This window comes from Rhipicephalus microplus, chromosome 5 (assembly GCF_043290135.1).
Source record: "Rhipicephalus microplus isolate Deutch F79 chromosome 5, USDA_Rmic, whole genome shotgun sequence".
Lineage (NCBI taxonomy): Eukaryota > Metazoa > Arthropoda > Arachnida > Ixodida > Ixodidae > Rhipicephalus > Rhipicephalus microplus.
Genome location: NC_134704.1, coordinates 120222506 through 120244790, shown reverse-complemented (window position 1 = coordinate 120244790; position 22285 = coordinate 120222506). Strand labels below are relative to the sequence as shown.

At 46.0% G+C, this 22285-nt stretch overlaps 1 long non-coding RNA gene across 2 annotated transcripts in view; it reads right to left on the bottom strand.

Moving 5' to 3' along the window:
- Window positions 1-19848, bottom strand: part of LOC142817358 (uncharacterized) — a 113403-nt gene extending 93555 nt beyond the window's left edge. For both annotated transcript variants that reach the window (XR_012895192.1, XR_012895191.1), the window contains exons 1-3: window positions 19751-19848; window positions 14606-14866; window positions 2294-2470 (exon numbers count right to left, since the gene is read on the bottom strand). This is a non-coding gene — a long non-coding RNA (uncharacterized LOC142817358). The remainder of the gene's footprint in view (window positions 1-2293; window positions 2471-14605; window positions 14867-19750) is intronic.
- Window positions 19849-22285: the final 2437 nt, after the last annotated feature.

Here is a 22285-nt window from a genome sequence, read left to right as displayed (position 1 = left end):
ACACGTTCACTTGTCCTTTCAGACAGAGAGTATTCTTTTCTCAGTGAAGAATATTTTGTAGTGGTCACACGTGCCGTTGCGCATGAGCACGGTTCTTATACTCAATATAAAAGCGTTCGTAGCACATTCATTAAATTCAGTTGACAGTCGGTGCTCTTTCCTGTCCTTTCTGTCTCTTCCTGAAGTTGTAGCGCTGTGACTAGCACACAACCACGATGAACAAACTCGCGCAAATTAAACTCTTGTTACGTAGCACGTAGACCGAGTTTCGTATCGAAAAAAGGAGCGGTGCTTTTAAAATAAAATTTTTCACATACAACACCTAGACAGCATTCCAGTAAGTTCAGAAGGCAGCCACGTGACCAAATATTTTTCCTCTCCTAAATATTCCAGAAGTTCACTATTTTCAATGCAGCACGAGTTTTTCAAATACATTTGAGAAGGTTGCCAAAATGACTGGGATATTTCGCGTAAAATGACCCAGTTGTGTCATTAGCCGTAATTATGCATTACCTCTTTTGTTTTTTCGTGTGTCCTGACTCAGTTTTGTGTTCGTTTTTAGCTTATTCTGTTTCTGATCATTGTATTGGTTTTTCAAGTATTCGCTAAAGTTATATGTGCGAAAACCCATATATGTTTGCATGTACATCATATCTCATAACCAATTGTTATACATCCAGGAATACAAAGCTTAAACTACTGTGAATGCATACGTTTGAAAACACTATCTGTATATATTTTTGTGTGCATCACTTCTTGGGAACGATTGGGTACATGAAGGCGTATATAGTGAAATAATGGTGATTGTATATATTAGAAAAAATTACAAGTATATATTTGCCTGTATTTCATACCTATTAACCGATTGTGTACATGAAGGAGTATTAAACTTGAAACCACTGGGATTGTAGATATTTGAAAGAATCGTAGGGATATATTAGCGTGTATTTCATTTGTAGTCTCTATGTACTTGAAGCAGTATACTAAACTGAAACCGGTGTAATTGTATGTTTCAAAAAATTGTCAATAAAGTGAAACTGAAAAAAAATAATAATTATTTGAGGTGTTGCATGTGTAGTGTACGTATACGTCAACATGTTACACATCTGGTGAAAAAGTTGTGTGGCAGAAGAAAAATTTATAAGTTTTATTAGCCTATTAAATAAATGCAATATGCAAGGGCAGCAAGGCTTCGTTTGCTGTAACACGCATTATGCGTATACTGTGAAGTATATATAGATCCAGCAGAAGTTCATACACGATTGCACGTGTTTATATTTTTGCCCACACGCAATGAATGGAGCTCGACAGGTGGCGCACCATTGATAATCAGGACCACTTTCTTCAATTAGTGTGTAATTAGTGTATGCGGATATCTATTAGTGCGCTCTAAAAGAATACTGGCACCCCTGCCATGGGCACTTAACACCCCTGTCCACCCTTCTCGCACCCTCCTCAGAGGGTGCTAAAAAAGTGAAGGACATCGAAGGCACCCTTCCTTAAGGGTGTTTTTGTAACACCCTACAGTTTTTTTACATGTACACCCTATTCTAAGGGTGCATGGAAACGCACCCTTTTTGGAAGGTGCTGAATTAACACCCTTGGGGTGTCGTCCATGCGCAAGCTTATTTACACCCTTCTGGGTGTAAAATTTTTTACTGTGTATTGAATGCAAATAATTATTTTTACAAGCGAGCTATGCATAATTTAAGACATGCAAGTTTCACTTCTCCTTCATGACACAATTTCCGGCTAAGATTCAGAGCATCGCTTAGCAGAGTCTGCCAAGAAGTGCAGTTTCTTTGGCACCAATATCTACCTCGATGTGGAAAGGGAAATCTATTCTTACTGGAGTAGCGAACACCATGTTATTTTCTACTGATGAAGACACAGCGTCCTCGCTATAAGAGATGATGGTTGATGCTCCTATTATATACGAGTGGTTTCAATGATGATGCTATGGCTGATAAATATCAAAATTTCACAATATGCCTTCTTGCGACGTATTGTGGTTTAGGTGTGACGTATTCTTTTCAGTGACTGTTATGGATGTTCAACAGGGAAACAGAACCCTTACTGAGGTAACTACTTAACGCAAGCCACTCGAATGATGCGCTGTTTCTCCTTGAATGTAGTAACAAGATATAAAAATTATTTGAGACACCTAAAACGATGAAAAAAACTTTTATATTCAATATTATCAAGCCTGCTTGTAAAGCAGCCTGAATCCTTTAACTGTGACGGCAAAGTCTGCAAACAGTGGTGATGAAAATGGACTGCTTTGAGAACTCACCCTTATTTGCTTTCAAAAAACCCGACGAGTGAAGAAGAAGGGGTATAAGCCAGTTTTTGTGTACTTCTCACGTACAGCTCCAATGTCCTGTTCCCAGACCTCTCTCTTCAGGAGCATGAAGCCCGTCAAATTTGTGTGAGAGTTCTGCAAGGCTGTCAGGTCGACAATGTGGAGGTCCTGCACCGTACAGATACTTGGTTTCTGTACGGTGCAAAATTCATGCTCTTCGTTCGTGCGCAAATGAAAACGAAATTATTACTTGTTTAGAGTTAACGTGCCAAAACAACCACGTGATTATGAAAGACGTCGTAGCGGAAGGCTCCGGAAATTTGGACCGCCTTGGTTTTTTAAACTTTTAACAACTTTAACGGGTTTTTAAAATTACTCTAGAAGATGTCATCGTCTCACACAAATATCAAGTATTGTGTGGGTATTGGCTATTGCTAATGCTTCATAAGTATTCCTGTATAATTTTTTTAAGAATGGGAGCGACCGACATCCCTACAACCAGAAGTGATAACGCACAGCAAAGCTACAAACAAATTAACCAATTTATTTCGATACACAAGAAGTCACAATTTTTAAAACGAACACACTGAAAAGTTTGTTCTTGATATGTTTTCTCTTTTCTTTTTCTGTTAGGGTGTTGGTGGGAATAGCCTCGTTTAAGTATTTTGCTGTAGAGTTTGGGCTCACTTTTCAAAAGTGTTCTGTAAGTTTTTATATGAAATACAAAACGACGTTCCTCTTCTGAGAGGACAAACAATATCATATCACCGAGAACATCCGCGAAGGAGCGCTAAACATTTATTGAGCAATAACGTTATGACGTGGCTAAATTCTTGAAAACAAAAAAGACTTATTTGCTAATTTCGACTAAAGTTAGTAAAGTGCTGAAAACAATTATGAGTATTTGGCTTCCACACGGGCTCACTAAACGGTGCATAGAACTTCAAGCTAGGCCACAAAAATTTTCCAGGGGTGCGCAATCTTCGAAGCTTGCGTGCAGGCAATATTTTCGTCTTGGCTGTGCTAGTGTATAATCAGGGCCTGAAAAACAGCCTGTCCTACAATATCATGCAATAAATATCGTGCGTTGTGATTTTTCTTTACATATTTCTCTATGTAATCTAGCATTATCCTTATATCCCGCGACTTCACTCCACCGTCAGCGAAAGCGCACTTAATCGAAAGCGTGAGCTCACGAACACGGGTACAAAAGCAGAAAGTTATGCGACAAGAAACTCTGTTAGTGTTTGTTTCATGCCCTTTGTCTGTCCGTGTTTCCATGCATTTTTTTGTTTTATGATAAATATTTAACAAAGAGATTAACTTTCTGCATTACTTAGGCTCAGCTGTAATCCGGCCATGTGCCGGCCGTCTTGCATCATAAATACAGGTGGACCAACTCTCTTTCTAGTGAATGCGCGACAGAGCTATGTTTACATTAACCACTTACAACATCGCTTGGGGCTTAAACGCTATATGCACAGGGGGTTCACCAAACGTGCGATTCCCATATTGCTTGCATGCTTCATGGCAGCACGGCTGCCGGTTCCTCGGGCCTAATAAAGGTCTTCCAATCCAAGACTTCATACGTGGTGGAGCGTGCTGTCAGATCCCTCGTCATCCTCTCGACCACTCTACCCCCTGGAGCTACGTTCAGGTCGCCGCTTGGGCCAGGTGTCCGGAAATATGTCGCACCAAGAACAGGTCGGTTCTTCAACCATTCCCACTCCACCACAGCGTGCCGCGCCTTTTCACGTCATTAACAGCCCCCAGCGTGAGCCCCATCCCTTCGCCGGTATGCGCGGGGAAGATGTGGAGGAATGGCTGGACGATTTCGAACGTGTCGGCGCTGCTAACCGGTAGGATAACACCTACAAACTCACTTACGTGTCATTCTACCTCACGGGTGTCGCGAAGACGTGGTTCCTCAACCACTACATCGACATCCCCGACTGGTCCGCCTTCAAAGATCAGCTTCGGCATGTCTTTGGCACACCGACTGTTCGTTCGGCTCTCGCAAAGAAAGCTCTCGCGGCTCGGAAACAGCACATCGGCGAGTCGTATACATCCTACATCGAGGATGTCCTTTCACTTTGCCGCCGGGTTGAAACCCCAATGACAGAGTCAGACAAGGTACGCCAGCTTCTTGAGGGGATTGCATCCGTCGCATTCAATGCTTTTGCAATCCAGAATCCAGCTACTGTTGCTGACGTTGCGACAACCAGTCAGCGCCTCGAAGAACTCGAGTCTATGCGCCTACAACCGGACAGTGACGCGGCCCGTATTACGGCAGATCCAAACCTACGAGACACAATAAGGGTGATTATACGCGAAGAGTTAGAATCAGTGGGATTCACACTACCTTCAGTGTGTCCCATGCAGTCTTCTTGAACGTCATTGCGGGTTGTCATCAGGGAGGAGCTCACGTCCATGACCCACATGGCCCACCTGCAGCCCACTGTCGCTCGTACTCTCCCATCGTTCTCGCATGCCGTCGCTGCACCATCCGGCACCGTCAGCTCGACGCCGGCGCCACCAACGTACGCGTCGGTTGCTGCCGCACCTCCCAGAAGCTTTCCCACGAGCTTTCCATCACCATCGCCTGAGCCATCATCTGTCCCTCTCACTGCTCTCTTTCCCGGTGCATCTAACACAAGCTACTACCCTTCTTATCGATCGACTCGCCCTACGTGCTATATTATGGCTATCGTGGTCACATTTCACGCTTTTGCCGCAAGCGCCAGCAAGATGAGCGCCGAGGGTACGACATACGCGAACGAGACTATACCGCAGGAGCCTTGTACTAGGGCCGTCGTTATTCGTCACCGCCGCGCCGGTCTCCATCTCCGCCAGCATCCGGTGAACTGCGCAGTAGTCATCGATCAACCAGACGCCGTTCACCATCGCCCTACCGTCGCTCCTCTTCTCCTCTTCAGCCTACTTCCCTCGCTTCTGATCGGCGTCCAGAAAACTAAGCGATGCAGTTTTTGGAGGACAAACTGCATTCCAACACGGTACTCCAATTCCTCCAGCGCGCCCTTACAATATGATTGCAGTCTCAGTTGAGGGAGTGGACGTTGATGCTTTGGTGGACACTGGGGCTGGGTTTTCTATTATTCGTGCTGATTTGTGTACCCGTCTTCGAAAAGTCACGACGCCTTATGATGTACCAACACTGGTTACAGCCCAGGGAACAATGATTCGCCCTTCCGCTCTCTGTACTGTCCGTGTGCTAATCGACGACATTCTTCATTATATACAATTCGCTGTGCTATTCCCGTGCTACCACGAACTCATTTTAGGCTGGGAATTTCTTTCATCTGCTTCCGCGGCTATTTGTTGTGCACAACGTGTCGTTCATCTTACTGACACAGACCACTTGCTTAGTGACGAAACCGACAGGCCATTTCGACTCGACGTTGCTGTAGACATCGAGCTACCCCCAAATGAACATCAATTTGTCACTGTTTTGTCCAACGACGTTGACTCTGGTGACATTTTGGTCACTCCATCGCCCCGTTGCCTCAATAAAGGCATAGCTCTCGCATCAGGTGTGGCTCGCTTCAAAAATGGATCAGCTGTCCTCGCTGCTACGAACACCACACCAGATAAAATTTTACTGCTGCGGGGCACTACTGTCGCTTGCGTTGCCGATCTGGAGCCTGTGTGCGTCGTGCCTCTTACCCCTGCCTCCCCTAAAGGCCATCTTGGAGATCATACTGCTTCCTCGGCCTTTACAGCAGCCATCAACAAGGACTTGACAGACTCACAGAAGCAGCAGCTGCTTGATTCGTTGCAAAAGCATGCAAACTCTTTTGACATTCATTCATCCAGCCTGGGTCAGACAACTGCTACAGCACATCGTATTCAGACCGACGGAACATCCATTGTGCATCGTCGTCCTTACCGCGTCTCCCTAGCCGAACGGAAAATCATTGAGGAAAACGTAGACGATATGCTGCAACGGGAGATAATCCGACCCTCAACCAGTCCTTGGTCGTCTCCAGTGGTTCTGGTGCGTAAAAAAGATGGTTCCGTACATTTTTGCGTCGATTACCGAGCACTCAATAAGATCACTAGGAAGGACGTATACCCCATGCCACGTATCGACGACGCCCTCGATTCCTTACAAGGTGCTGAATTCTTTTCAAGCCTCGACTTGCGTTCCGGCTATTGGCAAATCCCCATGCACGAAGATGACAAAGAAAAAACGGCGTTTGCAACCCCGGACGGCCTATACGAATTCAATGTTATGCCGTTTGGTCTATGCAATGTGCCCGCAACTTTTGAGCGCTTGATTGACACCGTGCTGCGTGGCCTGAAATGGAAGACTTGCCTATGTTACCTCGATGACATTGTTGTCTTTTCGTCGACGTTTCCTCAACATCTGTAACGCTTGGACGAGATCCTGACTTGCCTTGCGGGCGCTGGTCTTCAAATTAACACCAAGAAGTGCCATTTCGCCAGCAGATCTATCAAGGTCCTTGGTCATGTTGTGAGCAAGGACGGAATTCGTCCAGACCCTGAGAAAACTGCTGCGGTGCTTCGCTTCCCTCGCCCTGAGAAGCCGAAAGATTTGCGAAGTTTCCTTGGTCTCGCCTTTTACTTTCGGCGATTCATACAAAACTTTGCCTCCATAGCCGCACCACTCCATAAGCTACTTGCTTCTGGTACGCCCTTTCAGTGGTCTCAGGAATGTGAATCGGCTTTCGACAGGTTGAAGAGTGCCCTCACGACCGACCCTGTACTTTCTCATTTTCACGATGGTGCACCGACCTTCCTCCATACGGACGCTAGCGGCCACGGTTTAGGAGCCATTATCCTCCAGCGCGACAACTCTTCGCGAGAGCGAGTCGTTGCGTACGCCAGCCGCGTCCTCTCCGCAGCCGAGAGGAACTACACGATCACCGAGAAGGAGTGCCTCGCCGTCGTTTGGTCAGTGCAGAAATTTCGTCCCTATCTTCACGGCCGCCATTTCACAATTGTGACCGACCACCACGCTCTATGTTGGCTTTCGACACTCAAGAACTTGTCGGGACGCCTCGGCCGCTGGATTCTACGCCTACAAGAGCATGATTTTGCCATCGTATACAAGTGTGGCAGGAAACATAGTGACGCCGACGCTCTTTCTCGCTGCCACTACCAGCGACTCCACTCGGGGTTTCCGCAATCAATTCGCACAACACGCCCTCGGAGTCCACGTCTACGGCAGTTTCCTCTCTCGCCTCTATGCACCAGCTGCCTTCGGACGACCCGCACGATTTTTCTTCTCGACAGCTGGCTGACCCATACTGTCGACGTATTATAGGCTACCTCACTGGCAGTTCCCGTCCACCTAATGCGAGGCTCCGTCGCCAACTCTCGCAGTTTAAGCTGGAAAACTCGGTGCTGTACCGCAAAATTTACCATCCTGACGGTCAGCGCTGGGTTCCCGTTCTACCCCGATCGCTTCGGTCCGAAGTCTTCAGAGCACTTCATGACCATCCGACGGCTGGTCACCTTGGTTACCACAAAACCTATGATCGCCTTCGAAGTCGGTTTTATTGGCCAGGTATTACCACTAGTGTAGCTCGGTACGTTGGGTCCTGCACTACCTGCCAATGTAGAAAACTACCCACATCTGCTCCAGCCGGTACACTACAGTCTCTTCCATGCCCAGCCACACCATTCGAAGTTGTAGGGATCGATCTTTATGGCCCCCTTCCAGTCAGTGCTGCTGGAAACCGATGGATAGTAACAGCCGTTGAACATTTGACGCGCTACGCCGAGACGGCATCTGTCACTACCGGTTCAGCTTCTGAAATGGCCTACTTCATCCTCCGAGCCATTATACTGCGTCATGGTGCTCCACGTGTATTGCTCAGCAACCGTGGAAGGGCCTTCCTTTCACAACTAGTGAACGAACTTCTTCGCGCCTCTGGCACAACTCACAAGACTGCCTCTAGTTATCATCCCCAAACTAACGGCCTCACTGAGCAATTCCACCGCACTCTTGCTGACATGATCGCCGCCTACATTCAACCAGACCACAAGAACTGGGATGTAGTTCTACCATTCGTCACTTTCGCCTACAATACGGCTATTCAGCGGACAACCGGCTACTCACCATTTTACCTAGTTTATGGACGCTCCCCTAGTTCTTTGCTGGACGTCTCCTTCTTTACCTGCCATGCGGATTCATCTCCATCCTCTTCAGAGGAATACGTTTTGCGGCTCGCAGAGAGCCGCCCACGTGCTCGTATAAACACTGAAGCCCGACAGCAAGACAGAAAGCTGGTTTATGATAAATCGCATCGTGCTGTATCCTTTCAACCTGGAGACGAAGTACTCCTTTTAACGCCTATTCGCACACCTGGTTTGTGCGACAAGTTCCAGCCACAATTTATCGGGCCGTACACAGTTCTTGAAGAAACTTCACCAGTAAATTATCGCGTGACGCCACTTGTAGCCCCAGCAGAACGCCGTTATCGAACTACTGAAGTCGTCCATGTCTCCCGTATGAAGCCCTTCATGCGACGTTCTTTGTCTCCTTGACTTGCCGCGGCCAGGCTGGCCGCTCTCACGTGGGGGGAATCAGTGTGGGCATTTAGTATACCAATCCTCTTCATCTGTACATTATCATCATTATCATGTATTGCATATGCATCCTCATCGTTGTCACGTATCATCATCATCTTGGTTCGTGCATCTCCGCTGTCGGCTGCCGGTTCCTCGGGCCTAATAAAGGTCTTCCAAACCAAGACTTCATAATATGCAAAGCTACACGTTATTAAGTATAGCGAAAACGTGCCACTTAGAGCTATAAAAAGCCAGGGTGCTTTTACGCCCAAAACCAACATATGTATATGAGGGACCTTATAGTGGAGGGTTCTCGAAATTCTGACCACCTGGTGTTTTTAAACGTGCACTGACACGGGCCTCAACCGTTTCGCCAGCTTCGAAATGTGGCCACCGTGGCCACGAACGAACACGCAACCTTCGGGTCAGGAGCTGAGCGCCGTAACCGTGGCGAACGTGCCACCTGAAGCTCGAGTTCAAGACTTCATGAGAGAGCAATAATTCAAAGTGGAATAATGATTTGAGAAATATTACTATATTGCAGTTGACTATCTGGTTCAACATAGAATTGTCACATAAGAGGCCTTGAGGGTACGGCGCCCGGCGTCTCACACAAAGTTCGGGGATCTAAATCCAGCCGCGGTGGCCACTTTCCAATGGCGACGACACGCAACAGGCCCGCGCACTCACGTTATGGTGCACGTCCAAAAACTACATGTGGTTACTATTACGGGAGCCCGCCACGTTATTTATACTACGCGTTTTGTGGAGCACATCGTGTTTTGCTCATAGAAGCGCCAACAGTTGTTAATATTACACGACTTGCCAACAAATTGCCAACAACCATTTACCCGCTATATCATTTTGTAGCGCATTCAAGATATACCTACGCAGTGGTTACCTTCGGATTAAACGTGGGATTGTTAGACCTAATGGGAAATCTAATTAGGGTTTTTTTTCAGGGACGAAGCTCTTTTGCTCGGCGCAAGTCACTCGGCGCGCCATGTTCACTTGTTGTCGACTTGAGCGTTTTCGGCATGCTTTCTTTCAAATAAACGGTAGCCCAATGAGTTCTCAACTCTACGCAGCTGCTCATTAAGTACACCTTGGAAGCGAAGACAGTAGCGCGGAGAGCTGGAAACGCGGCTGCATGTGCTCCCGCCGCCAATGTTCCGCGGTAAGTGCTCGCCAGAGCGAAGATAGATGCCAGCGTCGGCAGCACTCCTGATTAGGCGTCATTATCGCACCACATGCGATGGGAGCGTCGACAGCTCCAGCAGCCGAAGATAGGCGGAAATTCAAACAAAGTTCATTCGTGTTCATCGGAGACACCAACGTGAACATCATTGCGGGTAATGGCTGCAGGATAGTTCCGGACACGATGCCCGGTTACGGTTTCTGGTGCAGCTCGTACGACGACGAGCGTCCCACCATCTTCAGGGGTACCTGTATGTAAATGGCCTTCTTTAACTTTCAACTTCTACATTTCATCAAGATCCTCTTGTCACGTACTTTACCAACCAGAAAATTTTCATCTTCAAAGCAGAACGTTATGCCTCAGCTTTGGAATCAGTAACGTCATCCTTCTCTATAACTTCATCGATACGTAAATTATGAAATTTGGTGTGTATATAAGTGTATGTATTTGTATCCATATGTAAATTATAATTATCGTGGGTGAAAGTGTAAATAGAAACTTTTCTATAACAACGAGTCGAGTCTTTATATAATATGTGGACGATTGTGGGTGGTTTTGTCGATAAGCCCCCCCCCCCATCATCATTCCCTTCGCATAGATAGCGACATTTTTTCTTTATTTCTGCAGGCATAAACACTCACTGACTGAAGCATGTGTGCATCATACAAAGCGAACATAAATATTCCCGACCTATCAAGGTGCAAAGCCGTGAGGGAACAAAATGACAACTTGAACTACATATTACTGGTGTGCGTGCGTGCGTGCGCATGTTTGTGTGCAGATCTTTTCAGAAAGGCTGATAAGTTTGCGCACTCTCTAAGCCAGCAACTGGATAACGAACTGCATAGAAGCAGTGCGCACCCACTTACTCAGTAAACTCCTGCCCCACTGTGTCATTAGTGTAAGGTGTTCTTTTTTCATTTCGCGCGAAGTGGTTACGGACACCGGTGGCGGACAACAAACGTGTCCCGGCAGGGGTAGTTCAATGCTTATAGTGAATTGAATGGTACAGTGGATTGCATGTGGAATGAATGCTCCCGTTTTGAATGAATGCTTAAGCAAGAAATTGCAGTGTCAAGCTAGGAACTGCAAGCAGCTCAAAACATGCAGTCCAGGCCTCAAGCAGAAAGCATGGGTGAAATGAGCATACAGAGGTGTGTTTAGAAAAAGTTGTTGACGACTTGGAGTACCAGGTACTCTACCATGGGAGAACATAAAGGTGTGCTGTGGTGCTAGACGTCTTCCGGTTTAATTACGTCTGAAATGTGTACAGAGGACGAGCGCGGAATTACGACTGTCATAGCTCAACACTTAAATTCCACTGCTCAAACAGAAAGAAATACGCACAAATTGAACACACACGTATACACAGGACGAGCGTGAACTGCCACAATTTTGACTTGGTGTGTGAGCAGCACACTCCTTTCGTAAACGCAGCTGTGGCAGCGTGCGAAGTGATGTTCGTTCGCTCTTTAACTACCGTAACTTCAAAGCAAACTTGTGGTGGGAGTAAAAGGGGGTGAAGAACCTCAAATAAGTGCGTGCTTGAGTGAGCCACCCAATTTTTCGGAGCTACCGCGCACGCCGCGTGGAGGCACATGCACAGCGACGCGTAATGTGGCACAGCACGAAGACCTTGAGGCTACGCGCGCCCGTCGTGCCATCTGGGTAGTGATGACGAAAATGCGCTGAAGTTGCTGAGCTCTGAGGAACGCCAGCGGCACATTGTGTATATAAATGGCTCACCCTATACAAGCTGCTGTTTGGCCTAGTGTTCAGCGTGGCGTGCTAAGAGCTTGAGGTGGCTGGTTCAACGCTCCCCAGTTACTCGTTTTTTTTTTTCATATGATAGTACTAGTTTATTTTACCGAGTCATACTTGTGACGGAAATACGTCATCGGGGCCACGGTGGACCCTGGCATAAAACAATTTTGTGTTAAAAAAGATATCCGTGGAGCTTCACGAACTCCCGCGCTAAGCGGTAGTCCTGCCTACAGGCGTCTGAAGAGCTACTTCGCCCGCAAAGAAAGCTTTACAACGCGTCTGCGGTGGGCGCAGCGGGCGTAATGGTGAAAAAACATAAAGAGGAGAGAGCCACGGTGTGTGCCTGGCTTGGCATGGGCTGGCGCCGGCGCGGCGGAACTGCAGTGCTGGATAACGCCAGCAGCGATGCGCTCACGGATACTTCGTACCTTGCATGGCAAAAATATTTCGTTCCGTTGTCTTGTGACCAGCGTTTCTGAGTTGCTCAGTGGTGCCGCATGTGTGTGTGTGTGTGTGTGTGTGTGTGTGTGTGTGTGTGTGTGTGTGTGTTGGCAGCCAGTGTTCACCACGCCACAGTGGTGTCATGTGGGGGTGTTATGTTGGCCGCTAGACTGTGTTCACCACGCTTTAGCGGTGTCATGTGGGTGTGTTGTGTTGGCAGCTGGATTGTGTTCACCACGTGGCAGTACGTGAACGGTGCTTAGTGATGGCAACAGAAGCACGTTTCTTTCGTGATGTTTCTCAGGCCTCGAGCGGAGCTGTCACCGCGACTATACAAAGCAAGATGATGCGCATGCTGCCTGCTCAGAAGTGCTCGGAACCCGAGCGGTAAGTAATGCGCCTATTTTTCTTGTCCGCGTCCGTATTGTAACTCGGGTGCTTGCAGGTATTGTTCTGCACTGTGTGTTGACGGAAAGGAACATTAAAAAAGCGAAAAAAAAAGAAAAGGACATCACGCGCACACAGCAACACTGGGCGGGGCATCATGCGTGTGTGAAGACTACTGAGATGGCAGTACATAATGCTTCATACGGCCACCTATTTCACACGCATGCGTGCTTTGTCGAAGATACTTTGTTCAATATGATTCCTTTCAGCGAACCACAACTGAAGCGAAGTTGTTTGTTGAAGTACTCAAGTGGAATACCTACTTTGTTGCGTCGTCCTTCGGTCACACGGCCTCTATGCCGATTTTTTTATATCACTCTCTTTCCATACGTTAGCTGGTTGTTTGCATCCTGTGTTGACTTGTGCTCGATATTACTGTGTTTCATGACCCCGCGTTTTCCAGCGCTTACAGTTGATACAGAAGTTAAATATTCTGGAAGTTTTTGTTCCACCACTCAATCATTTGTATGAAACAATTATTTGTATAATAAAATTACCTTCCAAAAAAGAGTGATGAACAGTGTAGGCTATTTATCACACCTCGTTGTTTTACCCCACGTTAGGACCTGGTGAAGAACATCAACTAGATGACCTGCACTACAGTGCCTAGAATATAATGTACTCGTGGCTACGTTATCGCGCACACGCATCCCGTTCATTGTATACTTATTCCGACAATGAAACATTGCGCGCAACGGCTTACGCACCTTTCGAGTTTCAATTCGCTCCTGCTGCTCAAAAGTAATCACAAGTATAAAAAGCAGAGCAAATGCACGCTCATGGCACTTGTAACGGGTGGATGGTCTGTACAGGGACGTCTGCACTGGGTGACCGTAGGGTTGAACAAGTTACCAGTGGTTATTCTGTCTACGTGCTACGTGCCCCGCTCATGTTCATTTCTTTTCCTTGATTTCAGCTATATATATGATATTCATAACCTCGGTTTGTTATTTGGCTTAAAATCCCGGCTAAGCGCGGCCACGTCTATTTCGAAGGCCATTTAGAATAGGGCCGCTTCCTCTGGACAGTGAACTGACTTGAAACGCCCATAATTTGACTGGCTTTGCTGCTAGCTGGCGTGTATTCTAGCTAGCATATTGATGCGCTATGGTGATTCATGGGCTAAGGAAATCGGCTGCCAATCTTCACGGAATCAAATCCCAGACGCCGCAGCCGCATTTTCTATCGAGACGAAAATGCTTTAGGCCCATGTTCTTGGATTTTGGTGCACGTTAGGAACCTCTGGTGGTCTGAATTTCAAGAGACTTCCACTATGCGGCGTCTCACATAAAAATACGATGGTATTGGGACGTTAGACCTCAACAGTTATTATCTTACCAGGATTGGACTAAGAGTGTACCTGACTTCTCAAATGTTCTGCGCAAAAAACATTTTTTTTCCTTTTGAAACTCGCTGTGTAAGCGACATGTTTCAATCCTTCGTTCTATTCAATAGCAACAGGGAGTGCAAATGAGCGTTCATAGATAATCAATTAAGCTGCTCAGACGGAGTGAAATACCCATTTTTCCGACCGGCAGTGTCTCGTCGCACATGTGACAGTCAGTTATCCGGTTACATAGGGGCCATAAGAGTTGAATGAATGAGCGAGCCGATAAATACTGAGAAATGCAGAACTTAATTTTGGTGATGTGAGACCGAACTATATTAAATAAAATCAAGTACACAGGTTGCAAGCGTACATTAGCCTGTTTCATTTAAAAGAATGATGCCCTTTACTGCAAGCATTGTAAATTAGGCATATATGTCAGTAGAGTTCTTCACCGTGATCTAAAAGTATTGCGAAACTTTGAGATTTCGCGGGAACTCATGGGCAGACTACCAATGAGTATTGGACAACAAAAAGAAAAGAAAAAAATATGCGATGCGGCGCTCACCCTCTGGCTTTTCGTAGACAATCGTGAAACTCTTCCAACGTTGAGCTTTCACCAAATCTTGGAGTGCCTTGTGCAACTCGCCGTGAGAAGGTGCCACGCTAACAGACACCGATGCCGCGTTGACGCTGGCATTGGGCTGAAATTCTTGAGACAAGATGTGTGGCACGTGCTGTTCAGCGCAAGCGCTGCCGTCCAGCGACGCCGCTTCTGGCTTCCGTGTTCCCAGCACTGCTGCAACACCTTTCTCCAGGAGTCTGCACACTGCCCCGAGACAACAAAATAAACAAAATTGACAGCGTGAAATATCAGTATAGGACATTCCTAAACTCAGGTTCACATTTCGTACACTGGACTATGGAGATGTTGAAGAGAGTAGTCTTACGTCATTGTACCCCTAACCGTACCTAGCTGGCATTAGACGGCTCAATTTGATTAGGCTCCAAAAGAATGCCAGTTTAGCTGGCATTCACTTAAAGCGCAGTCTTGAAGAAATTGCCTCATCGCGAGTCATTCGCCATTAGGGGGCGCGCCAAAGCTATTCTACATCAAATTTAGCACTAGTATCAACAAAACCACGTTCATTTTTACCAAATATAGCGTCACATCCTCTATAGTCATGGTTACAATAGAAGAGTTCACTCTTCAAACATATGGTGCTAAGCTTCATTAGCAGCTCACGAGTCGCCATTTGTGTGGTCTTCTTTGGAAGCTTCTCTATCAGTAACATTTACCTTCTATTTTTCTGTGTATTGCAATGAGTAAAAAATAGAAACATGGCAAGGTCTGTGATTCATTCGAACGCAAAAACGAAGGAATCACGAGAATTTACATACTGTGTCTGTGTTACAGAAATCACTAAAATAACTGGCACAATATGAGTGAACTTTGTTTCTAATCAAAACGTAAAATGCTCAGAAAAAAACAGTTTTTCCCCAATGAACTATTGACCACACTTTGACAGACTTTCATATATTTGAACCAGGAGCCAGAAATAATCTTTCAAAGTATAAATTATACCTTAATACTGGGGGCTGCAAGATGCGCAACTTGTATCTGCTTCAAATCGTTTTTGCCTCGGCAAGTTGCTACAAGGTCTGGGAAGTTCATCAGAACGATAGACGGTACAGAAAAACAAGAGCAACAGGACTTGTTGCAGTAGTTCTTTCATCCCATCGTTTGTTCTGGTGAACTTCGCAGAAGCGCAGTTGTAGTAACGATAGCCATCTAAACAAAATATCTCAGCACCGTCACGAATAGCGTGGCCATAATAAAGCAGCTTTATGATGTCACAGTAAACACTGTCGTAAATGTTTAGAAGGTAACTGCGAAAGGCCGGCTATGGCAGCAAAACCGATAATAGGATTATACAGCCTCCTGTTTTGCAAAACTTACGATGATAAACTGGGAGAAATGGAAGTCCAGACGCCCTTTCGTGGAGCAGGTCTCAATTACTGGACCTAGCTCACACGTATCACTTTTGCAAACGCCGACGTCAGCATTGGTCGTTAAAGTGCAATTTACTTTCCTTAGACCTTGCTCTTTTTCATATTCTCTTCAATTTACCCAGTCTGGTGCACACCACGGTACTGGGACCCGCTGTGTACACTGTAGATTGTGCGACGCAAGAGAACCAGTGATTGCTTTTATAGCGATGGTGGCGCAGATATTACAGGTACTGCAAGAACAGCACATTCATTAAAGCAGATGTAAAGGATTTTCACAAGTTGCAGCAATGCACAGTTTTTAAAGTGTTTGCCAGGGTCCACTAACACCCCGGTGACATATTTCTGTCACGGAAACTACGCCGGAAACTAGGCACATTATCCTATGAAAAAAATGGCAGATCCCACATACAGTGGGAATCGATGATATGTGGAGGACAAATGACGAAGGTTGATATGTCACAATAAAGTCAGGATAACGTTACGAGGTGGACGTAAATTATTCCATTCATGACCTCAATGCCATGATCTTTGAGCCTGGAATTTTTTTTCGTCGTCCATTCACGTCACGTAATAACAATTTGGCATATATGAAGCTTGCGAAACGACCACGAGCACGCTAAGAGTGTAGAATGTAGCCATTTTTCACATGATACGCATGTCATGATTACTATGTTCGGGCATGTCATTTGTCTTCATCGTCCATGCAATTCACGTAATACTAAATTTAGTACATGTAAAGCTAGCCAAATGGCTCTGAGCGCATCATGGGTGTGGTATGTAGTCATGCTCTGTAATGACACGCATGCCTTGATTTCCATGTTTGCACCGGTCTTACACCTTCGACATCCTTTCACTTCTCGCAATACCAAATTTGCTGTATGTGAAGCCAGCGAAAGGACCGCGAGTGCATCATGAGCGTGGCATGTAGCCATGTTCTTACATGACACGCGTGTTACAATTTCAAGGGGAAGGCGTGTCACTTGTGTTCACCACGCAGTCATGTCATCCTGTACCAGTTTTGCGATATGCCATGTGAATGAAAACACCCAGGTGGCCGAAATTTCTGAATCGCTTCGCTAGGGTGTCTGCCATAATTATATGGTGGCTTTGGGACGTTCAACCACGCATATGAATCAATAAATCATCACCGCTCTTAGTCATGGGGTGTTGTCGCCCTCTAGGAGTGATAACATGAACTAGTTCATCATGGGCGGAGCTTCCTAGCTGATGCAACACGTCAAATCTATGCGTCTTTCCAACGCCTCCTAAGAAAACTATGCGTGGAACGTCACTCTCAGCACTTAATCTCGTAGGTGCATGCTTCCTGCCTTGTGTTACAACCAGCCGCCTTATGAGACCACTCGCCTCCGTACCGCTCAGTCACGTGACTTTACCGTACCGCTCTGTCACGTGACATCATGGCTGCTCAGAGGCAACTGTGAGAGCATTGCTGTCTTCTCAGGGGGCAGCCGTCAGAGACGCTTGCCTTCGTACTCAAAGACGAGAGTAAAACCAGAGGGTATACAGCAGCGCGTTCGCGGCTCACATTCCAGGCATAATTTTCTAAAGAGGTGTTGGTGTTTCCCGTACGGCACATTTATAATCGGGCAACTGCAATATTTTTAAATGTCTTAAGGAAGCATGAGGTGGCGACCTTAGACCAATCGTTGACCTCATTTTCACAGAAGTGGTTGAGCATTTTTCCGTATTTTTCTCACCCTAAAGGCGAAAGAATAATTGTGCGTTGTTGAACAATAAAAAATTCACAGCGTGGGCGTTAACTAAAAGCCAAATTCTCCTGTCTCTCATTCCCCATTAGCAGCCATTGGCATGTACATTGAGCACTATCTGACAAGAAAGGGTTGATACGTTACGCTCGCTCGGCGTAACCTCCTTGGTTTCAGAAAGGTTTAGCGAGCGTTGGGCCACAGTGCTATAAGTACAGTGAACTAGTATATACCATGAACTCGAGGTGGATAAAGGTGGGAAGTAGTCACGAAGCGCAAACTGTAAAAAAGTGTGCGTGTGCCAACTCTTGTTTAGTCCTTGGAATGTCCGCTGAATGGTGGTGCTTCTATTTGGAATATATATTGATGAAAAGATGCGAGATGGTGGTACTTGGAGTGTTGAATAGATGGACGAACGGACACACAGACAGATGCATGGATGAACGCACGGATGGCTCCACGGATGAATGGACGCATTGACGGACGCAGGGGTGAATGCATGGACGAACGCGGGAATGGTCACACAGATGGACGTGTGGACGCACGAACAGACACATGCACGGACGGGCGGATGGACGCACAGACGGTCACACAGGCGGACGCATGGACTAATGGAAGCAAGAACGAATGGACGGATGGATGCTTCGCCCCACTATCCATTATTCACTCCGTGGATATGCTGCCATTTTTTTCGTTCTAGTAACACCTGCCGGAAACTGCCTACAAGCACTCGCACAGTCTCAGGTGTGCGTTCTTCACCACGCTGTTTTGTTTCTTTCCATAGACCTAATAATGTTCGTAAACAGGGCTAGGCACCGGCGACATACTGAGCAGCTTATGACGTCGTGCTACAAGTGCCTCAAAGTGTCGCCAAGCTGCAAAGCTGAATCCAAGTTCAGAGGCAGCTTTGGAACTGCTGGGTCATGCAGTAGTCTTGTGTTCATGGCGAACATCAAGCTGGGTGGAGCATACGCGTCGAGGCTTCACTACAAATGCCTCAATATGTCGACGGTGTCTACAGCTGTTTACAAACATGGGATAGGTTTATATGAGGACCCACTTGAATCTCTAAAAAAAAAGCCGCAAAATCAGCCCGGTGCTCAGGAATACCTTTAAAGAAGGAAGTGTGTCGAGACATGGGGCGGTATTTTGTAAGCTTTATGCCGGGGGTGGTATGAAACAGAGGGATGAAAGGTAGACACACGGATTAGTTGAGGGCATTCCGACGGTAAAGGCTTGATAATAGCCACAGAATGTGCATAGAACGGTCAAGCCCGGTTCTATCACTAGAACGGTTAAAAAACAATTTCTTGGATTACGTGAATTCTAGTGAAACATAAGTGCTTGAACGCAGATAATGAATTTAGTTCTGTTTTGAGCCTGCCTTACTCCAATCTCGTCCTATACATGTCGGAAAACCCCGAACGAGTCACAAAAATTGTGACGGCAACGTACACTCAGAACATTACCACAAATAAATTCTTAAGGTCATCTTCGTCTGTAGTCTCAAACTTTCAATGAAATGCCGGACAATAGTCATGTTGAGCTGTATAATTTGTATATGTCTTTATGCATTTAAAGCATTTTCCATTGTCTCGGCTCGCCTGTTGGCTGTTTGCTCTATCGCGTCCTTTTGTTCTGTCTCTCTCACGTTCTATATAGAACGTTTTCAAAACAGCGCCCAAGGGAGGTGGAGTTTTGCTGCACTGAGAAGTGCAAACCAAATACCTCTTGCGTCATAGTCGACCTATAGGACCTGATAGTGCGATCTTGATTGAAGAGACACTAAAGTCTAATAGAAATTTATGTCAGAGTGAAAGCTCAGTGTATAACAACATCTAAAACGACAATATTGCTACGATACTGAGGGGACGCGTTGTAGAAGAGGAGAATGGGGTTGGCACGAGCGGTGATGTGCCAGATCCCTGGACTCTCGCATCATACATCTTCTCTTGCAAATAAAGGCATCTCACCGTAACAATATTGGTGGAAGGTGCGGGGTACAGTGGAGCGATCCCAGGCGAATGATCACGGACGCGCTACCTCAAGAACTACGCCGAAGCCGCCGAATGGCTGGTCTGATGATGATGATGATGATGATGATGATCCTCGTTACTCTGGCGCACACCCACAAAGGGGGATCGGCCAAGAACCGCGCGGCTGGATCTTAACTAAAAGGCTTATGATTTTTCAAACACAACGTAATTTTGGGCTGAAAAAATTATATAGAAAGAAAAGCCGAAAATAGAAAAAGGAGCATATCTGAGCAGGGAGCGATGCAGACTATCAGATGCGATTTGAGACAGAGGTAATGGTGTGTCTAAAATGATATATATATATATAAATAAATATATATATATATATATATATATATATATATATATATATATATATATATATATATATATATATATATATATGTTTAATTATTTATTCATTTATATTTATATATATATAGGCAAATTAACATGGCAATCGCTTTGTTTCAATTATGTATTCAAATACCGCAGAGCAGACTTCCCTGTGGCTTTAACCGAATTTGATGCTGCCAAACGACAAAATTACTGCCACATTTAATTCTAATCCCAATTTTTTAAGTGGAGCTACCAGGTATCTTTTCCGCTGATGAGAACATCGCCGACAGAACAAAAAGAAGTGATCTATTGTTTCCGTTTCTTCGCAAGTCTGACATAAAAGTGACGCCTTTAGACCAACTTTATGCAAATAATAATTCAGTTGCGGAATTCTGCATCGCAATCTTGTAAAAGTAACTTCTAAGTGCCATGTTGCACACCAATGTCTATTCCAGTGGCATCTTCGGTGTGCGAAATCTCGATATTTATCTAATGAGTAGCAGTCGTATTCATGCAAACAGAGGTTTCTAAACCTTATTGCTGTCGCGTAAGCCGTATCAGGCAAAATCGGAATAAGGGGACCACGAAGAGATACTGTGGCTAGTGCATCCGCCATCTCATGAGATATATGCCACGATGGCCAGGTACCCATACGAGCTGCAGTTTTTTCAAATTTGTCGGTATGAGTTGTCAAAACATGTGCATAAGTGTTAAGTCGGCTCCTGAAGACAGAGCAGCACATACTGAAAAAGAATCTGTAATTACGACTGCTTCCCATTCGCCCGAAGGAAGTTTCCGTAGTGCCAGTACAATAGCAAATAATTCTGCTATGAATATTGGTGTGTAATCTGAGAGTCTAACCGAAAAGTAGTAGTCAAGGGAACGTGAGAAGATACTTGTCCCAGCCTTTTCATTTGATGCGGATGCATCAGTCGCAATTATGTTGTTCATCTTCACGTGTGCCAAGTAATCCTGCAGCCGATCATTTAAAAATTGAAATGGCATTTGCTTTGCGTTAGAGGGATAAATATTCTCTAATTCTATCTTAAGATCTAAATTAACATTTCTTGTTGAAAAAATATGTTTGATTTTGACGTTCAGTGGTTCTAGCAGCGCTTGAACGAACAAGATACGCACTCGTGCCAACCTCGTTCTCCTCTTCTTCCACGCGTCCCCTCAGTATCGTAGCAATATTGATACAAGCCTTCATTAATATCAACGAGAGCGTCATAACGCCGATGAAGATGACATACAAAGAAACGCTCGTGTGTGGTTGCCACTCCACCATCTTGTTTCAATGACACTATGTACTCCGTCTACAATCAGTAAATATATTTCTACCCTCTGCCTACTCTCACCTCGTTACTTTTCGGTGAAGGTGCGAGTTGAGAGTAGACTTGTACAGCCGCTACTTTTCGGTCATCACGGATCACCACGCCCTGTCCCGGTTGTCCTCCCTCAAGGATCCTTCTGGATGTCTGGGTCGTTGGGCTTTAAAGCTACAGGAATATAGCTTTCATGTGACCTAGAGGTCTGGCCGAATGCACCAGGATGCCGACTGTCTATCTCGCCATCCCGTCGATCCCCTTTATCTGTCAGCGCGTGATTCTGATGCATGTGTCTTTGCCATTTCTGATTTCACGGACATACGTAGGGAACAACTCAGTGATGCTAATTTGCGGTCTATCATATGCCGTCTACCTTCTGACGCCTCCGATCCTTCCCTTCGCCTGTTCACGCTTCATGACGAAATTCTCTACCGGCGCCACACAAGCACCCAAGGCCCAGAACTTCTTCTGGTGGTTCCAACAACGCTCCGTTCCACTGTGCTCGAACAACTTCATGATGCGCCAACTGCTGGACATCTCGAAGCAGCCCGCACGTATCACCGCGTACGGCGTCGATTTTTCTGGTCGGGCTTTTACCGCTCTGTGGGCCGATACGTTGCATGTTGTGAGTCTTGCCAGTGACGCAAGCATCCTTCATTGGCACCACCAGGCCCACTTCAGCCTATCGACATTTGAACAGACCCGTTCTACCACGTTGGCCTCAATCTCGTTGGACCATTTTTAAATTATCTGAGTGGGATCAAGTGGGTAATGGTGGCTACAGACTATGCGACGCGCTTTGCCATCACGCGAGCGGCACCAACAA